The sequence below is a fragment of the Lynx rufus genome, unplaced genomic scaffold (genome assembly GCF_022079265.1).
Source record: "Lynx rufus isolate CCGP_SWC_20201006 ecotype Redwood Valley unplaced genomic scaffold, mLynRuf1.p SCAF_6, whole genome shotgun sequence".
NCBI classification, from domain to species: Eukaryota; Metazoa; Chordata; class Mammalia; order Carnivora; family Felidae; genus Lynx; species Lynx rufus.
The window spans coordinates 63787608-63815214 of record NW_025814878.1 but is presented as its reverse complement, the minus strand read 5'-3'; positions in this window follow the sequence as shown (position 1 = coordinate 63815214).

The window sequence follows — 27607 nt, the reverse complement described above, 5'->3', positions numbered from 1 at the left end:
CTAGCCAATGAATATGAGCATAAGCAACATGTGCTATTTCTGTTCCAAGGCTTTTAAGAAGCAGGTGAAGGGGAACAGAATCTGCCACCCCAACATGTGTGCCACCTTGGCATGGATCTGAAGGCAATCAAGACCCATAGGACTCAGGAAAAGCTTTTAATCTCCCCCTTAATTGCCTAAAGTAATTTAGAGAGGGATCCTGTACCAGGAAGACTGCTATTACCAGAGATAAATTTTTCATCTGAAAGACTTATCTGCATGGCAAGGCAAACATTTATTTATCAAACATTTGCTTTTCTTATCTTCCTGTGAATTGTCTTGTTTCTCTTTGAAGCTCCGGCCCCCTTCCTCAGCTCAGCCCCAATTACATGGTTGTCTTTGAGTCCCATATTTTTATGCAGTTTTCATATGGACAAAGTTCGATCTGTTTTTTCTTTGCTGTTAATCTGTCTTATGTCAATTTAATTATCAGACCAGCCAAGAACCTTGAAAGGTAGAGAGAAAACGATTTTCCCTCCCCTACATGCATATGGACCCCACACATTTTCTTTCTCCTCCTGAAGACAGATACGAATGACGGTGAGGCCTTAAGGAATGGTGGATCAATTAGATGCGAAGATACTGCATCCCTGAACCTCTTCATGTAAGACAGTCACCTGTTTTGAATTGTTATGTGTATGAGAAATGATCTTTTGTTTTTTTACCTTTATAATACTTTTCTGCCTATATTCTGACTACTAGCAATACCCTAAATAATACCGCATTTATCACCGACACATCAACAACAAAAATAAAAGAATGTCTCAATCTTTTTTAAATTTTCACTTCATACTTCAGTAATTTGTGTACTTGTGAAACTTTCTCCTACTATATTTTAAGTTTCTTGGTAAAAACTTACTCCATGGACTGTACCCTTTTCATCCCCTAATAAATGATGATACATCTATACTATTCTATAAGAAAGAAAGAAAGAAAGAAGAAAGAAAGAAAGAAAGAAAGAAAGAAAGAAAGAAAGAAAGAAAGAAGAAAGAAGAAAGATTATTTTAGCCTAAGGTAGTATCCATGAAAGTATCAGATCCAAGAACCATACACCTGGAAAGTGTTTTATTGTGTTTTTTACTCTTTGCTACTTATTCTAATTATCACGGCCTTAATAGCTTACTTACCTACTATTTCTAAAAATCATTAGAAAGAATCTGTTACCCACATTGGCTAGGTTTCTGACTCTCTAGCACTGATCCAATTAGAAATTGTGAGAAAACTCTAGCAGGCTATTTTACTTTACAGAAATCCTGCAGTAAGGTACCTGGGTTTCTGGTTTATATATAATCTTGTATTCTATTTCTTTTTTTCGGTAAATGAATTGTCTTGGGCTATGTATCATTAAGGGTTTTGTTTATGAGGGCTTCAGAAAGAAATAGCCAACATAAACTAGCAGTGGCAGATAATGAAACAAGTCATGAAGCATGTGACAACACAGGTTTCAGAACCAGCTTATGGATGATCTGCTGTCTATGAACCTCTCATCTAATATTTGTAAGCACATAGCTGGCAAAGCTTCCTGTATTTTTCAGAGCCTTTATTGATTTAAGTAGGAATAACAAATAGGACCCATGGCAGACATTCTCCTAAAATGGTGTTGATATCATAAGGGAATAAAAAGTATCTCTTGTTTGGTCTGATTGAAGGCACAATCCCCATACTGTGTAAAGCATTAAGTGCCTTAAAACAAGGCTCTTATTGACCACAATGGAAATAGGAGGAAGACTACTTCTAGTAACAAAATCATTCTGGAAAATTTGAGATTTAACAGCCCATTAACCTGCTATTAAAGGCCACTGATGGGAATTTCTTAGAAAAATGAAGTTGCATTGTATAAGAAGTTAGCAATGACACCACAAAGGGTACTTGGCAATGGGAGGGGGAGAGAAGAGAAGATTCTTATCAAAAGCCATGCTATTAAAGAAATGAAATTGGAGCTACACAGAGCTGAAGACACAGATTACGGGTAATGGTGCAGAACCAGGTTACATCAGCATCGAGTTTCAGGCAGTTCCCATTCCATTTTACCTGCATTCGCAGAAAGTTGAGCCAGTGTCAACTTCCACTCAGAATGCAGTTGATCACAGTGCTAAGGAAAGTCAAATTGACAGTTAAGAGGAAGCAAAAGGTTCAGGGGTCATGTCTCAGCTGGGTTTTAATTTATTCTCATTAGACACACTAATACAGCAGAGCATACAGTGGTGGTATTTTTCTCCCCTTTCTGTTTTTTTTTTTTTTTTTTTTTAAGACCATGAATGATGAATATTAATGCAGTTCTGTTCGGGTTGCCACAGAGTTTCCAGGATGGTGATGGAGGGGGAGGGGGGCTGCCACATTATCATGTTATTGGATTTGTTTAAAGAAAGGTTTCTGACACGGTTCGCCAAATGCAGCCGGGTGAGCAGCCCCTCTCTCTTTGTGTTACATAATGTCCCATCTGTGCTCACGGAGTGTAGCTTGATGAGGATGCCATCAGGTGATGTTTCTGACTTAATGGTATTCTTTCAGAGCTGGAGTAATAAACATTAAGGGGCCTTAATTGTATTCTTTGCAGTGGGAGCAATAAACATTAGGGGCCCTATTGTACCCTTTCCCAAAACGTCCCCCAAGCCCAATTTGGGGAGTGTCTTGATAGCCAGTTATAATTTCAAATCCTCCCTCCTATTCCATGTGTTGAAATTGAGGAACTGGACAAAAAAAAAAGAATTAAATTAATAAGCATATCTCCACATAGCCAGTTCTTGGAGAGCTGCAGCAGCTCCTATTATTTCTGACCCATCAGAGCCCTAATAAAACAAAATAAGATGAATCCAGTGATCTGCTTTGTTTTTCTGCGGTGACAACTTTGATAAACCACAGCTACCAGGCCACAGAGCTTCAGGGGTGAGCTTTTACATGGCACATAGAGAAGATCCATGGGACAAAGGAGGAAGCGGTTTTGGAGATGGAGAAGATTGCGGGATTTTTGAACTGAATCAGGCATGAAGTGATAAATCATGATGATCGCAACTCTGTATTTCATCTACATACCTCTGCCTTTCCTATGTTCCCCCCACTGATGAATTATACACAAAAATAACAAATTTCACACGACACACAATAACAAATTGAGGAGCCCCAATTTATCATCTGTGAGTCAACATGCTATCAAGGCAGAAAGACAGTTTAAAAACTTTTTTTAAGATCTGCACCTGACACATTCATATAAGTGTCATTAGAGTCCAGTGATTTTGTTAGAATTAAATGGTACACTTGTTTCGTTCATTTTGTCGTTCTAATTTTGCTCTCCTCTCTTTGCTGTAATTCTGTATGTCTCAGGTATAGCTTCTAAGTGGTATGTGGTAACCATATTATTTAAAGTGATGATCGCATCATTTCTTCTATTGTGTATTTTGTCACAGTTCCTCATAAATGTGATATTCTGCTAAAGTAATTGCACATGGAAAATTTACAGAGAAGCCAGCATCAGGGTGAGATATTATGTGCCATGCAGAAGCTTTCCAGTTTGGGGCTCTAAATAAGCAAAATTAAGCGGACATAAATACAACTGGATGCTATATTTTAAAAAGGCTTTAAATAATCTTAATACTATACTAATTTAAATGCTAGCCTTCAATCCAGGTTGGAAGGTTTTCACTTCTTTTTATTTAAACAGAATTGTAACTTCCTACCAAACATAAGGAATGAGTGTGTAAGTAGATTTGAACAAAGAGAGTAGAAATAAATTCCTGTTGATTATTTTATTTAACACTGTGGTTTCTCACACAAAGACATTTAATTTCAAAGTGCTTTGACTTGGCCACAGCCGTAATTGTGTATAATATCCATTATCTTTTAATTGGAATTATCTTTTATCTTTGGCTACATTTATCTGAGGATCCCTTCAGAAAGCCCACCAGAAGCTCAAATTCCAATTTGTTCTCTCAGCTTGACTAATGATGAAAAGTATCAAAAACGACTATTATGTGTTTATAAATCACCTCTTTTATCCTGATGCGGTTCTGGGATTTTATGCTAAGTATCATCTCTCTGTGGAATGTAAATGCAAAAATAACAACAAATTCAGCATAAACAATGGCACAAAATAAAAAGGAACAAAACATCTTTAGAGGAAGCATCACAAAAGCAAAATATGAAAAGAGAACAGCATAAAATATCGATGAGAAAATATATTTCTCACAGTTAAAAAAAAAAACAAAAAAAAATTGTGAGTCAAAAATAGTCTCCATTCCCGTAGCATCAAACAGTTCTATTTGGAAAAGCATAGAATCTGTGGCACAAAAGCAAATATATCTTAATTGGGCCCACTTTCATCCACCTGCTACTGTTTCTTTTTAGTCACATTGAATTTGTCTAACAACACTTGTTTACATTCCCTTGCTAGCACATTAGCATTTATTTCATTTTATAAAATAAGAAATATGGCCAGTTTAAAATGTTGCAGATACAGTGGCCAAGAAACTTCAGGTCAGCTTGTGGAATGCAGCAATAAACATACACATCTCACTGTGAAGTGTTACCCTTAGATCATAACGTGCTACCAAACATCCTCGATTAATTGAATCATTCATCCAACAATTATTTATTGAGCACCTGCTGTGTGCCAGGCAATCTGCACAGGAATTTACGATGAAAAGTGCACAGGGCATGGCTCCAGCTCACTTGCCCCCAGCCTTTGTCTCTCCTAGCTCCTCCCCCCACCTCCAGGGACTGAGCCTCTTCCCGGTCTCCAACCACAGGGTCTTTTTCTCTCCTCCCCGCTGAACTCTGAGTTTACATAAAGGGGGATGGTTATTCTACCTCCGTATACCGTCATCCTCATGTTTCCCACAGCCTCTGATGCTGAATATTGAGTCACTCAGTGACTCAGGGATGTTTGTGGGGCTCCCGCATTGTTTCCTCTATCCTCTTTCTTGTCAACTAGAGGTGAGACCTACTGTTGTCAGTAAAGACTATGGGCGCTTGAGACACTGTGGAGGCTCCTGTAGCAGCAATTGACCTCAGCCTCTGGACCTGAAAGAGCATAATGGATGGGGCACGAGTAAGATTTTGCTTTGTTGTAGCAATAAAGGTGGACTCATTTGCGGCCAGTTATGGGCTCCCAAGTCCTGGGCCAGATTCTTTCATTCAGTCTCTTCATACATCCCACCTCCATCCACCTTCCAGTGTGTTGGGACAGACCACATTAAGCCCCACTACCCTTCTGGCCTCACTTTTGGGATACTGTATCTCTTATCTCCAGCACAGCATGGCACCCAGTCACAGCACAGGTAAATGGTATCTTCTCACTCACCTTGTGTATTGATCCTAATCCCTCCTTTAAAATGTGTGTGATAGTAGACATTACTTATCTTTAACATACAATAATACCCCCCCCCATTTGTGGGGTATATTCCATGGCGCAAGTGGATGCCTAAAACTGCCAATAGTACCCAACCCTATACATACTATGTTTTTCCTGTGCAGACACTTTGATGAACTTTAATTTATAAATTAAACACACTAAAAGATTAGCAACAATAACTAATAATAAAATAGAACAATTATAACATATACTGTAATAAACATTATGTGAATGTGGTCTCTCCCTCTATCTCAAAATATCTTATTGCACTCTACTCACACTTCTTATGATGATGTGAGATGACCGAATGCCTAGGTAATGAGATGAATGACGTAGGCATTGGCATATAGGTTTAGGCTACCTTGACTTTCTGATGATTCCTCCAAAGGAGGATCATCTTTTTTGAGGACTATGCTTGATCACCCTAGCTGAAACCATGGAAAGTAAAACTGCAGATCGGGGAGAGGGGACTATTGTATTACACTTATGATTTTCTGCTCATCTTTCTTACCCCTTTTTAAAGATGCATAACAACTTGTTTTTCTCCAAATCATAATTCATATCCTTCTGCAATTCCATGCCGATTGAGTATATGGGTCTTGGTTCCAACCCAGAAGTCTCACCTGGCTACTCTAACGCTAGTGTTTCCTTCCCTCGTGGATGGAAGGACTGCCTGAGACCTTGTTTCTTGTCAAGTGAGGTCTCAGATGATGAACTTCTCAGGTGAGATGCTGAGCTCTCCCTTGCTACTATTACCTGCACATAAGCATATTCTTGTGATTTTCTTACTTTTTGATATCTCATTATCTCACCTTGATATCCCTGGTGCTAATCATGGGCCAAAGTTTGACAGACTTCAAGAAGAATAGTCCAGAGATGTTCTTTCTTGAAACTGTGATTTGCTGCTCAGCTCTACCTCCCCATGTAGATATGCTAAGTAATTGACCAGTCCATTGAGTCCCTCTTTGACTGAATTTGTGTGTCTTGTTCTTAGTCCTGACTACTTCCCTTTTCCCCACTTGCTTGAAAATAGATTACACTACCATGCCCAAATCCTGATGGACTTTTGAGTTGCAAAATGTTTATCACTCCTTCCACTTACAGTTGGATCAGTTAGGATGCTTTCTTCGTAAACAATAAACCTTGACTCAGCTGGCTTAAGTAAGGAAAATGTATTATTTCACAGAATATGAGTCTGGAGGTAGGGTCATGCCAGGTTTGTTTTATTCAGTAGTTCAGTGATGTCATCAAGAACCCACATACTTTCCTTCTTTCTGTTCTGGTTTCTATAGCATGTCTTCATGAGTTGGTTCCTTTCACAATTACGAGCTGCCAGTCTCAGTTTTAGGTATCATACTGATACCACTGGCAGAAAGATACGAATGTTAATTCCATGGATTATATTTTCATCCACAAGGAAAATCATTCCCAGCAGCCTCTCAGAAGCTTACTATTATTGAGTCATTGGTTAGAATTGCTTCTTATACCATGCCTAAGTCTGATAGGGGTAAGGGAAATGGTACCATGATTGTCTTGATCAATCATAGTCTAGTCGGTGTGTCTAAGAAGGAGCCCAGCCTCTCCAAAAGCCCATAGAAGTCCAATAAAGAATGAAACTTGTTATTCAGAAGGAAGGGGAGTTGTGTCTGTTGAATAGGCTGCCAAGTCCATTGGCCACATTTGTTATCCATGCATATTACGGAGCAGAAATTAGAGCTTTGCTTGCTTACTGTCCGGCCTCACAGGCACGGTGCATGCACTCCCAGGGCTGGCTCTATTTGACACATGGCTATTGTTTGACACCACTCCATGTTGCCCTACTGACCCTTCCCTTTTGGGCCTCGTTCATAGCCTGTGGAGTAGGGCACAGGCTGCTATTCTCCATGGGAGCAGCAAGCGTCCTGCTTTCTTATAATAACTGTATTGTTAAATACAACACAGGAATTTTTTTCTTCAAGTATTTATACTTTCTTAAAATACTCCATTTCTAAACAGTGATAAAGGAAGAAGGAGGTTTAAAATGTGGAGAGACATGTTACTCTGGCCAGGTATGTATGGTCTGTTGAATGAAGCAGAGAAGGAGGAGAAGCATGAGAAAATAATCAATCAATCAATATTTTGGTTTTTATCTCCAGCTCCTAGTACCATGCCTGGGACCCTGTGGAGCTCAACAAATGCTTGTAGCATAACGAAAAGAGGAAAGGAAGGGTGTTTACCACCAGAGTTGTAAGGCAGGCATTCATATTATTAAAATCAAGAGAATCAATTAAATTAAGTAATCCAGACTTGAATGAGTTCTAAGGACTAAAGTTACTCAAACTCATGAATAGTCCTATAAAAAGTTTGTTAGTATTAACAAACTCCATTTATTTAGAGTATTTAATAGAGCACCTGTATTTAATCCTTAAGCCATCGTTTCCTTTTAGAAAGAAACTTAGAGATCAGAAGATTCTTGAGATAAGCATGGACTCAAATGATTCTGAAAGATAATTTGTTTCATGGCACTCTAGGAAGTATTGATTAACTATCCTACCCTCATGTCATGTCAAAAGTAAGTGAGAACATCTCAGCATAAGGAACATCAATTCGATTCCAGAGGTAAGAAAGAGCCAGTGGAATTCGGATATTTAACAACATGGCTGTATATTCAAGGTAAAATCTCATAGTTTGTGGTACAATCTCTTTATTTTTTTAAATAGAAGCTATATTATTTGTTTAATTTACTGATGTTTTTGAAATAAATTTTTACGTCATGTATATATATATATATGCAAAATGCTTGTTTTAAGTTTGTCTTTTTTTTAAGTTTATTTATTTAGTTAGAGAGAGAGAGAGAGAGAGAGAGAGAGAGGTGGGAAGTTCAGAGAGACAGAGCAGAGAGAATCCCAAGCAGACTCTGGGCTGGCAGTGTGGAGCCCGACCTGGGGCTTGAACTCACGAACCATGAGATCATGACTTGAGCTGAAATCAAGAGTCAGACATTTAACTGACTGAGCTACCCAGGTGCCCATTAAATATGTCTTATAAAAAATCTTTAAACAGAAAACAAAATGGGAAAAAATAACATAACAGATACCTATAGATTCTTCAACTAGGTGTATCAATAGTTAACATTTGGGGAAATATATATGCATAATCACCCCACTACCCCCCCCATACTGTACATATGTATGCTGTAGAATTCTGATACTTCTGTATATATCAGCTGCATCTCCTAAGAGAAAGGGCATTTTTCTACATAACCAAAATGCCACTATCATTTTCAGAAAAATTAATGTTGATTCCCCAATGTCATCTAACATCCAAATCATATACAAATATTCCTTTTGGCCCATATATTTTTATAGCATTTTTTTTCCTGAGTGTGGATAAGTTTACATATTGCATTTAATTACCATGTCCCCTAAATCCCTTTTAATTTCTTCTCCCCAACTATCTTTTGTTTCCATAATACTATCTTTTGAAGAGTTTAAGCCTGTGGTTTTGTAGAATGTTCCATGTTTGAACTTTGTCTGATTATTTTCTCATTATGTTGTTTGTTTCTTCATCTTTTATGTGTCTTGTTAACCAGAAGTTAAGTCTAAGACTTAATTAGATTCAGATTAAACATCATTGTGTATACATCATATTGTATTCCTTTATGAACTGCATAATTTCAAGTTGTCCTACTATTAGTTACGCTAAGATTGAACATTTGGCTAAGGTGTGATTTTCTAATTTTCCTATTATAAAAATATATTTTTAACAATTATTTCATGGGGAAAATCTATTGAATAATTCTGAGTACCTACTTTGTTCCTCATTGCCCTCACTTAAAAAAAAAATTAACCCCTCTCACTCTATAGCTTATACCAAAGTGTTTTGTTTTTGTTTTGTTTTTGTATTTATGGCGAGGGATTCGACGCTTTACGTGAGTAGGCTATTTTTAAAGCGGTTTTAAAATGTTATTTGTGTTTTTATTCTCTCGCATATTAGTGGAATAATCTTATCTTAAAATAGCTCTCTTGCATTCTTGAGATTCGTTTTCTTGTTTTGGAAAAAAAAAACACACATCAGCAGCTCTTGCGGTTTTTCATTGATTTGTGGTTATAATTTTTCTAACAAGGTATCGTGGGTGAAGTGAGGGTTTGGTGCTCTGCTCAGCAATCTCCGTATGAACCTCACCCCAGCAGGGGACTGCATTGAACAGTTACCACACCAATTGCTCCATCTGCTGAAATATAAATTATAAGGGAAAAAATTGAAAAGCCAGTCAGTATTTTACTTGGGAAAATATATATGATTTAGATTCTGTGGGAAATTAGTTTTAACCAAGAGAAAAAAATATGAATCTAAATTTCTGTGTAAGAACGCTAACATCAAAAGACCCGTGGGATCCTTCCTGTGAGGTTTCCCCATAATACAATCGACATGTGCGTTTCTATAGAAAACTACTGAACAAGTAAATAAGTACTCAAGCATTTATTACCTATAGCTATTCAACACTCAGTTGTAATCATAGGATTTTGCCTTTTTAAAAAGTATCGCGCCATTTGAACGGTCTTCGTTTTCTTCTTCGGAAAATGTGTGAGGGGCATTATAGCTACAAAGTCAGTTTACTCAAAAATGCAAAATTTTGATGCTGATATCCGAAATTCTTGACATGCCTGGGAGACTTGATTTGAGGATGAAAGCATCTTATCCACAAAAACCTGCATCTTTTGACTTCCTGATCTCACCATTCAGCCTTTGCATTAATTTTTTATCACCTATGTCGGTCGTCCTGAAGGTGAACATTTTATGATGTGTAAAGTAAGAAAATATGGGTAGGAAGTCACTCTCCACACTTTTGTCTACACGTAGCTTTTTAGAGCTGTCCTGACACTTGAATAAGGGTTGGCAAGACATGAATATATTTCTTCAATTGTAATAAGGAGCTCTTGCTTGATATATTTTATCTGTAGGCATGACAGCTACTCTTCAAAACATTCCTTGTTGTTTTAGCTATTATGACCTTTGTGACCATAAATACTTATTGCTTCACCCAGTTATTTCCATGCAATTTTCTGAGGCTTCAGCCCAGACATGCTAATACATTTAGCTCCAAGTCAACGGACTTTACTGAGGCTGAAACTTCACCTCTTACGTAGAGGAAATACAGGTTAATTAACTACCAATTACATTTGCTGTTAATCTCTTTTTGTGTCTTTTGATAAACGCGGGGAGTCGGAAGAAAAAAAAATATTTGAGATTTGGCAATGAAGTTAAATAATCAAATCTCGAATGGTGTCTAAGGCAATTTGTAAGGTTGTTTAGCAAACAGATGACCAGCAAGTAGAATAAAAGTATCGGGGTAGTTTATTATTTACATTTCCCTTAGACTAGCTTCCTGAGCATAAGCTTTCATCACTTAAAGCCTTCTCTCTGCACTCCCTTGTTGATACACTTTATGCCACCTATGTCTCCTTTATACTGCGGATGCTGACGTTATTACGCCATAAGGCAAGGGACTGAGTGTTAACGATGATGTTTCCAACCGGTCAGAAACTTAAAAGCACATATTATGTTCCATGCTTCATTAGTGTCTAAGTTATTTATAAACACTCTTAAAAACTTTCCAATTACACATGATTTACTTTCATAAATCTTGCAGAAAAAAAGACATAGGCCTTTTTTTTCCCCAGTGGGATGGTTTCTAGTGAGCTATGGGTAGAAACTTCTAGGTTTTGTAAAATGAATACATTGTGTGTGTGTGTGTGTGCACGCACACACGTCTGTATCAGCTGACACTTGCTGAATGGCAACTACCACACTGATACTTAGTGACTTAAAAGCAACAATTTTTAGTTCATGGTTGTATACATTAGCAATCTGAGCTGTACTCAACTGGGTGGTTCTGGTGATCTTGGTAAGCATATACCTCAGTGTATTGGGGTAGCTGCCCTATTAGCAGAGATCTGGCCGAACGGGCTGGGATGCCTCCTCCCACGTGACCTCCCTTCATCCAGCAGCCTAATTCGGGCTTGTCCTCATGGTGGGGTTAGGTCGCAATAGAATACTAGCCTCTTGGTGACCAGGTTCAGAACCTGTACCTCATTCTCACCAAAATGATATACAGTAAGTCTGCTTCAGATCCAAGGAGGGGAGATTCAGCTCTACCTCTTGATAAGAGGAAATTACAAAGAATTGCGTCATTTGGCAGCCTACCGTATACCTAAGAGAGTGTGGAAATTTAAAGGTTCTCCATATGAATATTTATAAATTAGATTCTTAATATCTAACTTCTTACCATGCCCTTTTCATCATCTTTATTCCTGCAAACAAGATGTTTAAAATTTTTTTATATTTATTCATTTTTGAAAGACAGAGAGAGACAGAGCACGAGCAGGGGTGGGGCAGAGAGAGGGGGATACAGAATCTGACACAGGCTCCAGGCTCTGAGCCGTCAGCACAGAGCCCGACGCGGGGCTCGAACTCACGGACCGCAAGATCATGACCTGAGTCAAAGCAAGACGCTCAACCGACTGAGGCACCCAGGCGCCCCGCAAACAAGATGTTTATATGTTGAAACTCTAAAATTAAAAATAGCTGCTACTTTCATAATAATCTTTGTTTTGCAAAATGTCTCACGTAAATTTCCATAAAAACTCATGTGATAAGTGAAATACTGTTAAAGATATTAAACAGCTTAATGAAATAGTTGGATGCCATTTCACCTGACTTTGTCTATGCTTATCAAAAATTTTGCTACCCTTTAAGAAAACATCCCCTAAAAATTTCCCTTAAACTTGTCCCTGAAGCATTTTCTCCTAATCTAGACAGAAATGGCATCTTCAACAGAGTAGAAAAAAAAATCACTAAAAAGTACATATTTAACTCAATTAGATAATTAAACTTTAATGTTTACATGCAAAACAATTAACTTTAACACTTATGATAATTAATTGGTTTGCTTGGTAAAGTTGAAAAAAGGTAGAAGACAAATTTATATAAAAGTTGTTTTCCTATGTACAATTCTTCTAACTCTGCATTACTCTAATTCAGAATTTATTGTTTTAATTGTCTTGACTACTAGATGCCAAAAAGCTATGAAAATAGCTGTTCTTTCAGGTTTGCTATATTGTCATCATTTCCTGACATATAATAGGTAATCAACAAATGTTTTCCAAGGGAAAAAAAAATGCGAGTGCTAAAAAATGTTTAAAAAATGTTAACATTAAACTACATTTATTACAAATAGTATCATATATGCATATCAACTAATTATTTTATATTAAATGTTCTCATGTTTAAGAACACATCAGATGTATTTCTTATCGATCAATCTGCCTTGCAAAATACATACTGATCTGGTAGATTTTATTTTTTTTTAAATTTTTTTTTAACGTTTATTTATTTTTGGGACAGAGAGAGACAGAGCATGAACAGGGGAGGGGCAGAGAGAGAAGGAGACACAGAATCGGAAACAGGCTCCAGGCTCTGAGCCATCAGCCCAGAGCCTGACGCGGGGCTCGAACTCACGGACCGCGAGATCGTGACCTGGCTGAAGTCGGACGCTTAACCGACTGCGCCACCCAGGCGCCCCAAGATCTGGTAGATTTTAAATAACCCAGGAGGAGCACCTGGATGGCTCAGTCTCAGTCAGTTACAAGTCCTACTCTTGATTTCAGCCTAGGTCATGATCTCACGGTTTGTGGGGAGCACCACACCGGGCTCTGTGTTGACAGCACATGGAGCCTGCTTGCGATTCTCTCCCTCCCTCTCTCTTTTCCCCTGCTCATGTGTGCATGTGCATGAGAAAGAGTTCTCTCTCTAAAAATAAATCAACACAAATAAATAAATAAATAAATAAATAATAACCCAGGAAATCAATCAGATTAATTTGGGCAAGGTTGTGTAGTCTTATATTTGAATCATGATTTTATTTTATTATTTGTATATTTACTATTTGAGCGACCTTTTTTAAGAGTAATTTTGTTGTGGAAATTGAAATGTCAAAAATATTAATATTCTATTGAAAATATAAACCTACTCAGTGGATGTTATAAAATCAAGATGAAAAATCTATGACTTTAAAATGTAATAATACCAACAATGTAACTTACGGGAGTGTATAAATAATTGAACAATAATTACTCCTTGAGATTGATTTCTACATATCCTCTTAAGAATATTCTGTGGAAAAAGTGTTTCTAAATGGCTTTTATGGAAAAAAGCATTTCAAGATCAAAATGTTTGGAATATGCTGCATAACATAATACCTTTGGGAGGCTTCAATTCTCATTAATGTCTCAAAGTTTCCACGGTTTAATACAGTGGCTCCTACATGTTTGGACCATAGTAACTCTAATAGTATATGGTAACATAGTTCCACTAAAGATGTTTTTTGAAAAATAGAATGATAGAAAAAGTTCAGTTATTAAACATACTAGATATCAGACTCAATATATTCTGAAACTTTGTGGGTTGACAAATATTAAATACAAATTCACTTTGAATTGCTTAGAGAAATGCATCTTCTTTTAATTTTTGAGAAGCCTTGCCTCCTTTCCTTTACTAAAGATTTTGCAAAGATCTTAACACTGGTTTGTAAACCATATAAAATGCTAAGGATTGTCATTACAGTATATTTCCACTGTGATTTAAATGACATTTGAAGTGGTTGTTAAATTTGCTGAAATGATACTGTTCCTCTAGAAGTGGTTCATGTTTTGTGAGACACTTCTAACTGATCTTAAGAAAGTATGTTATGCTAAGCACAAAGATAGACTTCTAAGAAACAACTACAAACTATTACTCCTGCATGTTCAGAAGTTACAGTTAGACATATTTTAGAGTATTGTGCGAATGCAAATAAAAACATGTTAGTACACATCGTTACTGAATTTCAGATGTAATTTATATTGTCAGATATGTGAAAAATGCTATTATCATAGTGAATTTCAATTTCAGCAGCATGGTGGTTTAACAAATATAAATTACATCTATATGTATTGTTAGAAACCATCCCACGCCTTTTGATTCTCAACTTTTCAATAAATCCAATATCCTCCATCTGTCTACACCCATCAATCTGAAAGATTGACAGAGGCTGGAATTATATTGTTATATTTGATCCAAAGTTATGATTAGAATAATTGTGCAAATTCTTCTATTGCTATAGTTATAGTAACAGATTTCCCTCCGTTTCTAATGCCAATACTGACAAACTGATGGCATCACCTTGGACAGGATGCTTTTCTTTATTAAGAAACTAATAATTTCTAATAATACCAACCTGGATCACTTGAGTATTCTTGGGATTGTTGAATGAACTACCAAAAAACAAGGTAATGTACTTGACTGAAAAGAATCATGATGGGGGCACCTGAGTGGCTCAGTCGGTTAAGCGTCCAACTTCGGCTCAGGTCATGATTTTGTGGTTCATGGGTTTGAGCCCCACGTAGGGCTCTGTGCTGACAGCTCAGAGCCTGGAGCCTACTTCAGATCCTGTGTCTCCCTCTCTTTCTGCCCCTCACCTGCTCGTGCTGTCTCTCTCTGTCCCTCAAAAATGAATAAATGTTAAAAAATTTTAAAAAGAAAAGAATCATAACTAGAAAAACTGATATGTGAATTCCCATTTAATTTGGTTTTTATACACTTTAGAAAATGCAATGTATTTATTTTAAAAATTTCGGGGCGCCTGGATGGCGCAGTCGGTTAAGCGTCCGACTTCAGCCAGGTCACGATCTCGCGGTCCGTGAGTTCGAGCCCCGCGTCAGGCTCTGGGCTGATGGCTCAGAGCCTGGAGCCTGTTTCCGATTCTGTGTCTCCCTCTCTCTCTGCCCCTCCCCTGTTCACGCTCTGTCTCTCTCTGTCCCAAAAATAAATAAACGTTGAAAAAAAAAATTTAAAAATTTCAAGTGATGCTCCAAACGTTTAAAAAGATTACTTTGCAAACACTAAAGTTGTATTCAATTACAGGGTTATATTATCCTTTGGCATAACAGTAATAAAGTACAGTAGAACAGGAAGTGCAGTTTTTAAACTGAGATGCTTTTGTTTTCTTGTTTCTAAGTAAGGGTAATTGGAAAAATAGGTAATGTTTTGGCTTTCAAGAACAAGGTCTATGATAGATTTTAAGCTGAGCAAGATATCACCCTATGTGGTTGTGCTAATTAGACCAATGTCAAATAGTCAAACAGATGTATATATATATGTCATGTGGAAATAGGACAGTGAAGTGAACACAGTTCAGGAAGTGTTTTGTGTACAACATTATTTTCGATATCTGCTACTCTGAGTATCAGAATCTCAACTGTAAATACTACTGTGGTCTTCCTGGTTCACATCCATTTACATAACAGTATCTACAGGTTTTCTCCATTCTTCCCTTCTTGCCTTTCTTCCTGTCTCCCTTCCTCTCTTTTTCTTCCTCTCTCTCTCCTTCCCTCTCTTCTTTCCTTCCTTCCTTCCTTCCTTCCTTCCTTCCTTCCTTCCTTCCTTCCTTCTGTATTCCTTTCTTCCCTCCCTCCTTTCTTTCAACTCTTGGATTTATAAGGAATGCTAAAGTATCAGTAGAAGAATCCAACATTGATTATGGAAACAATGCACAACTAGCTGTAACAAGACCAAATACATAATGATACTTTAAAATAAGATGTAGCCTAGTAAAAAATCGTACTTAGTAGAATCAAGAGCAGGATTATTTAAATAATATGTCCATAATGAGGTGGGTATTTCAGCCTATTTCAAGACATTGTTTTCTTTATAAGAGAAGAAAGGAATTTAAATGTTTGAAATGTATATATATATATATATATATATATATGTCTGAAAGAGAGTATAAATGTTGACCTACAGGAAAAAATACTTCATAATAAAAGAATACACGGGGTTGTTGTTGTTGCTGGTTGTTTTTGTTTTGTTTTGTTTTGTTTTGAAAATTGCTGAAATTCATCCAGGGATGGAAAAGTCAGAAACCTATTTCTGTATGCCTTACTCAATATGACCCCTAACAATATCTTTATGGAGGGTATAGATTAGGTAGCACTGAATCATATAATTCACAGTTCTGCCTAATCTGCCTATTTTTTTTTTCTGCTGCTCACTGTGCCACACCCATCTTGCTAATTAAGTTCCTTAACCTTGAAGATAATGTAATTCCTTTTTTTATTTGAAGAAATAAATTTGAAGATAAATTTACATCATATTAAATGAAAACTGCACTTCTGAGAATAACCTTGTAAAGCACCACAATATTTGCTTCGGCAAGAGAATAAGGTTCTCTTATTCTTAGAGAAAGAGATGACTGTAGTGATAGGAAAGGAAAAAAGTCAAAATATTGATAACTATTGAGAGTTTTTTTGTCTATAACTCTAATTAATTGAATACAATCAGATAAAGATCAATGCCTTAATATATCTTTAATTTTAAGGTTTTTCTGCGGGAAAATAATATGCAAGTTTATTCATTCTTATTTATGTACTAAAAATATTCAGGATTTCGTAGAATGTTACCCAAATCTGAGATTTAAACACATCTTTTTAAAAACAAAGTAAACCTTGTAGGTAATACAGAAGTGTAGTTGATTTCTTACATAGATACTGTTACTGTTATTCAAACATGGCTCTCCACATTAAAGACAAAAAAATAAAATCTAAACAAATTGCAAGGCCCCAGGTTATTTATTCCATTAAATAAACATGAATCATAGTGTATTTGACTATTCTTATTACCTGATCATTATTAGATGTTTCAACCTAACATGATTTGATGTTGAACTGATGAATATGTGAAATACCTCAAAAGCAAACTATGTCAGGGGCGCCTGGGTGGCTCAGTCGGTTGAGCGTCTGGCTTCAGCTCAGGTCATGATCTTACAGTTCATGAGTTTGAGCCCTGCATCAGGCTTTGCGCTGACAGCTCAGAGTCTGGAGCCTGCCTCAGATTCTGTGTCTCTCTCTCTGGTCCTCCCATGCTCACACGCTATCTCTCTCTCTCAACAATAAATAAAGATTAGAAAGAATTTTTTCAAACTATGTCAATATAAAATAACCATAAATTTAACTGAATAGGCCTATTCCTCAAGACATTTAGTATAGCCTCTTGAACATTTGGTAAAATGGAATAAAACAATAGTCTACAGGGTCTCTGTCTCACAACATTTAGACAAAAATTCCAAGGAGTCTTTCTTCTTTCAGTACTAACAAGTCACCTGCTGGCCCATGATCTTCCCACCCTGTGGAGGTCTGCCAACAATATGACAGCAGACAGACCAATAAAAGCAGCCAAAAGCACAAAATTAAACAAATAAAAGAATCAGATGAAATAGGAAATTACTCTTGGCAGATGATCGTAAAAACAACCCTACCAGTTTGGAGTAAAGGACAGCCAGTGTCCTTGCTTTCTTCTTCCTTACCTGCCCACATTTTCCCAACCACTCCACCCTCTATTCTCTACCAGATTCCACAGCCTAGTGTTTCCGGACACTTGGAAATGAATCGAAGTTTGATGATTTCCGCAATTAAGGATTTCTTCAAATCAATTACAGTTTCATCTATGTGTTTTGAAAGATTCTAAAGGCTTAGGAGTTTGGGGTGGATTAACTGGGAACACTCATCAGATGTCATAGAACTGTTTCGTGCCTCTCCAAATGGCAGCTTGCCAGAAGTATGTGAATAGTTTTATGTCATCTAATAAATCAGAATTTTCAAATAAAGTTGAGCCTTTGTTTTCAAAATGGCTCTAAAAACATTTTTAAGTATCATACTGTATGTAGAATATTAGTTTGGAAAGAGAACAATTAGAGGAATACACATCCTATGTCTAAATATTTTAAAATTATGAATCACAATAGAGTGTTTTATCCTTCTGCCTTGAATGATACACCTTCCTAATGATAATATCAGAACAAAATTGATTCAGCTATGTTATTTATATAATAGAATGGCAGCAAATACAAAGACAGTTGAACTGAGTTATTGTTCATGACTAAGTACCATTAATGGGTTGGTAGCATTCAGATAGGGAATGTTTAAAGATGTGGATAATCTCATAAATTATTATATATTATCCCATAAAATGTATCCTTCTTGCCCTTATTTTGGGAAAATAATCTTCTTGGTAAAATAAAGACTTTGCTGAATATTTATTCTATTGATAGTAATATGATAGTGTCATTGTGAATACAATTAAATTTTCTTCTTAATCTTCTGAGATTGTAAATGAAAGAGGATGTAAATGAAAGAGAATGTAAATTAAATGTAAGAAATCAAAAATGATTTTTCACATTTTCAGAAGTAAACTTTCTCTTAAGTATTCAAATCTATGCAAATATAATGTATGATTATTAAATAACAATTGCACAAACACATGTAGAACTGTAATTTTTATAAAATCAACTAAGTTGCATATAATACGTTTACACGAATAAAACCATTCATAGTCCCGCATGTCTCTCTAGTTGGCATTGTCAGGAGTTAGTGTCATATTTCATGCATGCTAAATTGAGACCAACATACATACAAATTCAGGAGGAATAAGAATTGTTTAACATTGCAAAAGGTTTTCAGCTGCCATGTGCATGATGCGCTAAGTTTTTAGTGTTCTGGAACCATGAATTGGAATGTGAACAGAAGCAAGAAAATGGATACTCAGCACTACTGGGAAACAATACTTTGTCATGCAAGAATCTCTTGCAATCATACCTGAGAGAAGGATTTGACAAGTTAATTAATTTGAATTTTTCTTACCTAAGCATCTCTGCAGTTCAATTCTCCTGCCCTCTGAAATATTGTCCATCTCTAAATCGGGCAGGGACATAAACCACAGCCCTTTACTATAGGCAAACATGGTTACCTTTTGTGTGGAGGAAATAGGGGAGAGAGGTGGAGCAGTGTATCCTCAAAATTTGAAAACTGTTACTCACCTAAGGGGGTATGTAGATCCCAGGCTGTGCTATATGTCAGTGCTGGCGGCTTGATCTTGAGTAAAAAGGGAATCTATAGTCTTTAATACATTTATTTTCTGTGGGTTTGTGATCCATGAGGCCCTCTAAATCACAGGATGGCAAGGGAGTCCCTTGCCTCTGTCGTAGTACATTAGTATGTAATTCTGTGACAGTTGAAATGGCTTCTTAGGGCAAAGGCAAAAGCATAGTGTACTGAAGCAATGTCATGTGTATTATATCAAATATATATGAATATATATCTGTGTATGCATGAACATACTTATATGTTTAATATACAAATGTGTACTAAATTTATATTCCTTTGTCTGCCTCTTGAGCAGATTTGTACATAAGTGTTTTCCTCCTCAATTGTTGTTACTCAAGAAGTAGCTATGATTGGCAACAGGGAAGGTGGTCATGGACTTTGTCTTTGAAATCCACCAGGAAAACAGAGGTACATAATGTTTTTGGTGTTCATTACATGTGCTTTTATGCCAATAGTATAGGTATGTGTATAGCAAATACTTGAAGAGAAAAACTAAGAATGTCTCAGCTCCCATCTCCGCAGAACCGTGAAAGTCTCTCTCTTCTTACGTTATCATCAATGGTCCTGGTGACAGCAGACAGAGGGTGGCATCCTTGTGGAAGTAACACTAGACCATTGCATTTTAGCTGACAAATAAGATGCATAAATCCTGCTATGGAAGAAGGCTAAAGGCTGCAGGCTCTAGGTGGGGCATTAACAGGCAGGGAGCATGAAAAATCAGCCATTCTCTGAACCTCGTAATGTAGTTCCGAGAGGGAAAAGAAGTTTGAGGGAGGAGTTAAGTGAGGGATGGTCATGGAAAATGGCAGGGTAGCTGGAATAAATGAGTTAATGAATTTAACCTAGAGTTAACCTTTTTAAAAATTCTCTAATCCAAGCTGCATTTTTTACCTCTGGGTTTTTTTTTGTTTTTTGGTTTTTTTTCAATCTGAAATTATCCTGGGATCTCTGGGGGATGGCAGTTTTGCCAATATTTGCATGCTCATGCAGCATCACAAATAAAAAAAATAATGGTTTAATGTTATATTGGGGAGGAAGAGCACTCAAATAGGTAAGCAGGGATTAGCTGCCTTCTGATTATAAAGAGGGTTGTTAGAGCTTAATCCCCGGGAGCTATTTGCTCCAGTGTTTTTAATGGCTCTTAATAGCTCAAGCCTGCATAGAACACATATGCATGTATTTATATTTGTATTGATACATATTTCATGTATCAATTTCTATTCCCTAGCTGGAATTTGTGCTGTGAATTACTATAGTACTCTTTTGTCTAAAATGTAATTATCTAATTATGTGTTCTGGGAGATGGCATAGCTAGACTCATAGTGCACCAATTCACAAGCATTTAATTTTTGTTTTTAATAAGAGACTATGAGAAAAGGGATCTTTTTCCCTCTGGAAGGGGGACGCAGTAGTCATGCTTAAATGGTACTTTCAGAATTGGAACTTCCTTGCCAGCTCCTCTGGGCATCTCATTAAGTGTTTCTAGTACTACAGGGCAGTTTTGCCCTCAGATATGACCCTTAAAGAAATCCTGTTAGTAAATCACAGGCGAAGAAGTCATGCAATGTGAACCTAGGGTAACTATGTACGTTATACGTTAAATAATGCTATCAAGACCTGGTCTTTAATTCTTTTTAAAGAACGATAAAAACCACTGTGAAGTATCCTTTTTCAGGGTCACTAAACTGGTAATATTATGAGCAAGCAATGATTCATCCAAATAATTTGGTTGAATCAAAGGAGCTCATGGCAGCTTTTAAGATTGGTCAGGAATCCTGAAAAGGATGAAAACGGGCCTCCATGGAAGCACGTCAGCTCCCCTCCCACAGGCACAGGCTTTGAAAGGCTGGAACTGCACAGTTACGGATACTTTAAATAGTTGAATGTTATACGTCTTTTTTGATAATGAAGGCTCAGTTAAAACCCTGGTTTGGCACCCTGATAGATAAATAAAAACTATTTAAAGTTGGTATATCTAACGCTAAATGTCGCATTTTACCGGTTGGCATTTATCACTTCATCTCCTAGTACAGTAAACAACTCGTAACTCACCAGTTACTTTGATTGACAGCAGCCTTGGGCATTTCTTAGCACTCATGTACTGTATTGCGTGGAGTCAAACTTCCATGGTAATTGGCTTCAAGAACAATAATAATAATAGAAATAATAATTCCAGAGTTAATTTAAAGGGGCAAAAAGAAGTAAGTCAAATATGAGGACAATAAATTATGCGGATTTCTCATTTAAGTAAGTAACAGGTTTAATAGCTTTCTCTAAGTACTGAGATCATTCAATTGAACATCTGCTTTCCAGCTGTGTATATTGATATATTACCAGGTTTTTATTCTTTTCTAGTCTAAATGTATCCATAAGTTTTTAGAAGTTTCACTACCTGATTTTGTGACAAAGCCTTGATTGTGAAAGATATAAAAACGTCACAATTTCTGTAGGCCAAATTATGCCCAGGATATTATTTTTCAATTGACTCCAAAGACAGATGTCCATGAACAATTAAACCATTCTCCAATCACACCTTGTTCCAGCTGGGATCAGAGAATTAAAAGGAAATAAGCTCTCAAAATTTACTTACTTTTGGAGTTCCCATAGTTTCCTGATTGTTCATAGATTTGTATTAAATAATTCTATCAATGGAAAAGCAATATTGTGCATTGCTTGAACTTCTGAAGTTGGTTCTTTGATACTAAGTTTAGTATTTCTTCTTTTATAATAATTCATATAGCGAGCATCCACTTTCAGAAAAATCCCCGTAGATGGAGATTCGGTTATCTCAAGCTTGCTAACTCCCATGTCTAGTCTTAGAGACTTTAGTCATAAAGCATCACACTGAAACAATCTGGGCTGAAAAATGTGAGCCTTGCTAATCAAAATGGATGTAACCCAATATCTTGTCTAATAGGGCAACATGGAATGTGTTCTCCCCTTTCAACAAAAAACACTCCCAAATAAGATGTTATCTTCTTCCAGTCAGCCTTTATCCTTACTGTCACCATAGCAACTAAATAGCTCAGAGTTGCAACCTAAACAAGGGACCAAATAACATGAGCTTATGAGCCACTGCATTATCAGTGTTCATAAGATAGTAATTCAAAAACGCTCAAGTCATACCCACAAAGGAAAAGCTTTTATTCTCTCTCTCCCTGACCAAAAGTATGGCTAATAAAAGTCTTTCACCATGTTCTAGGCTTTATGGATTAAACAGCTTAAGATGTGGGATGATGTAACCTGAAGGGAGCATGTACTTATTCTAGTCCCAGGATGCACTTCACCGTGGCAATCTGCTGGCTGGCAGAGTAATACACAACTGAAGATGAGATTTATTGATTGATTGGTTTAATTTTATTAAATGACACTAAAGAAACATGAGTTGCTTTTTTTTTCTTAACAACATATGTAATTAGGAGACTACCATATATGAGCATATAAAGTAGGACAGATTTGGACTGCTCCAAATGAGTTCTATAAATAATAGACCCTTGAGCCACCACAGCTTTTCAGATCCTTAAAAGAACAGTGTAATCTTCAAGATATTTTCAAAATTCTCTACTTTATTATTATTCAGAGAGCAGTAAGTTTCCGGTATCTAAACAATTTAGGTAGACATTTGAGGAGAAAGTTAACAGTAATAATAATAATGATAAAATTAGAAATAGTTACTAGTTCTTACATAATTTGTAACATGCCACTTGCCTTGATGACGCCTTGTAATTCACACTATTTTTATCCCTATTTTTATAGCTGAGCAAATAGATTCACAAAGAGATTATAAACTTCCCAAATTTAGGAGGAAGGGCTAGGATTTGAACCCCTGCATGACTTCAAACCCTGCTTTCAACCACTGAGTACTTTTCAAATATTTTTGTGATCTTCCCAGAAGTTCTAATAGTGTGTCTAAAAATATAAATTATGTGTATTTCTTGATATCCTTTCATAAATATTTTTTGACTGTGTTATCTTTTTTTAATTTAAAAATAGAATTACCATATGATCCAATAATTCCACTACTGGAAATTTCCCCCCAAAAATGAAAACTAATTCAAAAAAATACGTGCACTATTTTTTTAATTTGTTAATATTTATTTATTTATTTATTTATTTATTTTTTTGAGAGAGAGACAGAGTGCGAGTGAGGGAGGGGCAGAGACAGAGGGAGACACAGAATGTGATGCAGGCTTCAGGCTCCAAGCTGTCAGCACAGAGCCCAACATGGGGCTCAAAGTCACACACTGCAAGATCATGACCTGAACCAAAGTTAGATGCTTAACCAACTGAGCCATCCAGGCACCCCTATGTACCCCTCTCTATTACAGCATTATTTACAATAGCCAAGGTATGGAAGCGACTCAAGTGTCCATCAATCAATGAATGGATAGGATATATATATATATATATATATATATGAGATATATATATATATATATATGGATATATATATATACACACACACACACACACAAATACATATATATTATATTTTATATATGTAAAATATTACTCAGCCATAAAAAAGAATGAGATCTTGCCATTTGCAACAACATGGATTGATGTGGAGGGTATAATGCTAACTCAAATAAGTCAGACTGAAAACAACAAATATCATATGATATCATGCATATGTAGAATGAAGAAACAAAATAAATAAAGAAAAAGAGAAACAAAATAAACAGATTCTTAAATGCAGGGAACAAGCTGGTGGTCATCTGAGGGGAGGTGCATGAGGAGTAGGTGAAATAGATAATAAGGGTTAAGAATACACTTATCGTGATGAGCACTGAGTAATGTATAGAATTATTGAATCACTATATTGTACACCTGAAACTAATATAACACCGTATGCTAATTATATTTCAATTTTTTGAAAAGTGCTATCTTTCCTATTACAAATGCACCTGCTTCATGTTGAATTTATATATATATATATATATATATACACACACACACATATATATGTCTATATATATATACATACACATATATATGTTTATATATGTGTGTGTGTATATATATATATATATTAAAAATGTAATGTTTATTTTTTGAGAGAGAGAGAGTGAAACAGAGTGCAAGTGAGGGAGAGGCAGAGAGAAAGGGAGACACAAAATCTGAAGCAGGCTCCAGGCTCTGAGCTTTCAGCACAGAACTCACAAGTTGTGAGATCATGACCTGAGCCAAAGTTAGACACTTAACCAACTGAGCCACCCAGGTGTCCCATGTCGAATTTATATTTAATTTAAACTCTGTGTTTTTATATTATTTTTGGCAAGATTAATTTTGGTTACCTTGCATAGTCTTATATTTTTAAAATGGTAGTTTTTGAATCCCTATAGCTTATAATATTCATGCATTTAATACCTATATCCAGTCTAATATACTTAGCTCTTTAAAGACAGCCAAAGTTTCCCTCTACCCCTGTCCCTCAGGAAACAAGCCTACTGATGGAGAGGAGACTACAGGCTGGACCATCTCAAAGTTCTTGGTCAGAGAGCTTGCCCAAAAGGTAATTTAAAGCCACTGATTTTTTGTGATGAGAACCAACCAGAAACGAAGGCAGGAATTCCTGAGGGTAAATCTTAGCATGAGTGGGAGAGAAGCAAACAGGCTGACAGCAGCTCTATTCCAGCCTTTCACACTGTGTAGCAGGAAGAAAAACACATCAGAGTCAGGAATCTGAAGTGGTATCAGAACCACTGTAGTCCCTATAAAAACAAGAGACTCTCTAGTCTAGTGGGAAATCAGAGAAACAAATATGAGAACTCTACTTATATGCTGTAGTTATGTTACAATGAAAATTGAATAGTGCAATAATTATGAAGTCAATGTACTTCTCTACAAAATTACCCAAAGTTCTGGATACATTTCTCAGGCACTTAACAGACAGCACTTAAGTTTTGTCCCTTTACAATCCACATAGACGCATTCTATAAATGATGAAAAAATGAGAAAAGGCTTTGTCTTTTGACGTGAAAATAGTTAACTTTCTTCCTGATAAAAAAATTCTGGAAACATCTTAAGCTATTCTACCCAAGGTTATGGCCATTCTAAGACCTATAAGGGTTATCATGGGGACAAAGTTTCAGTCACATCCAGGATCAGCTTTGGAAACTTAGATGCAGATGGATGGTGAGGAGTTACAGTTTGTAACTTGAAGGTTTTGCAACTTAAATAGGAAATGAAGTATGAAGAGTTTGTGTAATTACATCATAGTGACAAATTCTATGCTACAAATATAAGTACAGGGTGTATAGAGAACTGCTATTCTAGCCAGAGTGGAGGAAAGAGGGCTGAGGAGGAAGAAGAAGGCAAAGCATGATCAAGAAGGCTTCTGAATGGATGTGACATCTCAGTTCAGTTTTGAACAATGAGAACAAATTTGCCAGCCAGGGGTCTGGGTGAAAGAGGAGATGCACAAAAAGCCCAATGTAGCACTTTCAAGGATACTTAATTGGGTAATCACGACCGCATAGTAAAACTTCAGCAGTCAGAAAAGTTGAGTCTGCAGACTTTGACAGATACCATATCATGAACGCTTTTGGCCATACTTTGGAATTTGAATTTTATCCTGAAGGCATTAGTGAGCCAGGAAATGTTCTAAGCAGTGACATTTTATGTTTAGCTCTTTAGGGTTTTTAGAGGTTTGAATTTTTAATTCATCTTTCAGCAAATAAAATATAAAGAGGATAGAAGCCAAACCAGCCAGGACCCCAGAAGAAGAGTCACCATACTTTAGATAAGAAATGATGGTGCTGATGAAGAGAGAAGCTATGGGTGGGGGGGTGTCAACAGGAAGTGATTCAGCTGAGCGTAATTAAGAGTAACAGCGATGGGACTTGCCCACTACTCGGTTGGGAGAGAAGGGGAAGAAAAGCAACAGATTGGGAAGAACAGTAGTGTGAAACCTCCTTAGTTTGGGGACACAAGGATTTCCCAGCTCCTGACCCATAGTACAGAATGTCTGCAAGTGGAGATACCTCATTGTGGGGAAATTAAAGAATTGGTAGTAGTGATGGCTAATGTATCTAGGGGAATTCTTGGAAGGTTAACCAAGAGGAGTTACAGCTTCTCAGAAAAAAAAGGTGGAAGATAAAGATAGCACTTTTCCAACACACTTTCCTTCTCTAACCTTTTGAGTCAGAAGGAAGAAATAAAAATGACTAAGTTTATATCAGTGTTCAACTAGACGTGTACTCTTAGAATAATCATGGACTTGTTGTCCCGCAAAAACAAATATTACAATTTTAGGTAATTTTTCTTCTCAGCTAGATTTTTTAGGGTAAGGATTGTGTCCTATACCATAGTAACACTGGAAGTGAGAAATCAAAAGGTATGTTGTGATGTCAAATCTTTAATTCTTCTGTATGGCTTGTGAATTCAACTCAGCATATAATAATATTAATATAAAATTTCTAAGTTGTAATCATTCACAGAATTAGTATTTACTGAACACAAAATCTGCTAGGCTTTGTTCTAGGAGGTAAGGATACAGCCGTCAATAAAACAGGTAAAAGTCTCTGACCTCATAGAGCTTAAAATTCAGGGGAAGGACAGGGACACCTGGGTGGCTCAGTTGGTTAAGCATCTGACTTTGGCTCAGGTCATGATCTCACGGTTTGTGAGTTTGAGCCCTACGTTGGGCTCTGTGCTGACACCTCAAAGCCTGGAGCCTTCTTTGGATCCTGTCTCCTTCTCTCTCTGCCTCTCCCCACTTTTGCTCTGTCTCTCAAAAATAAATAAATGTTAAAAAAATTCATGAAAGGACAGATGATAAATAAGATAAATGAGGAAAATAAATCCTATGGTAGATTGTGGTCAATGCTAAAGGAAACATGAAGCCGAGAAAGGGGACAGGGGGTTTCAGCAGGTGGCTACAATTTTAGATAAAATGGCCATATCTGGTCCCACTGAAAAGGTGATATTTTGATAAAGATCCAAAAGAGGCTAATGAGTAAGCAATAAAGACATCTAAAGGAAGACCTTCTAAGTAGCGAGAGAAGCACATGCAACAACCTTGAGATGGGAGTGTGTCCAATGAGTTTGAGGGACAGTGGGGGCAGAAGGTGTGTGAGTAGAAAGATGAGAGGAAGAAAAGTAGGATATGAGATCAGAGAGATAGTGTGTGATCCATCAGCTAGGTCCAGGCATGTTAAGGCAAAAAAATGGCTTTTATTCTGAGTGAGACAGGAGCCATTGGAAGGTTTTTATCAGAGAAATGGTATGGTCTGACTTATGTTTTAAGAAGATCACTCTGGCT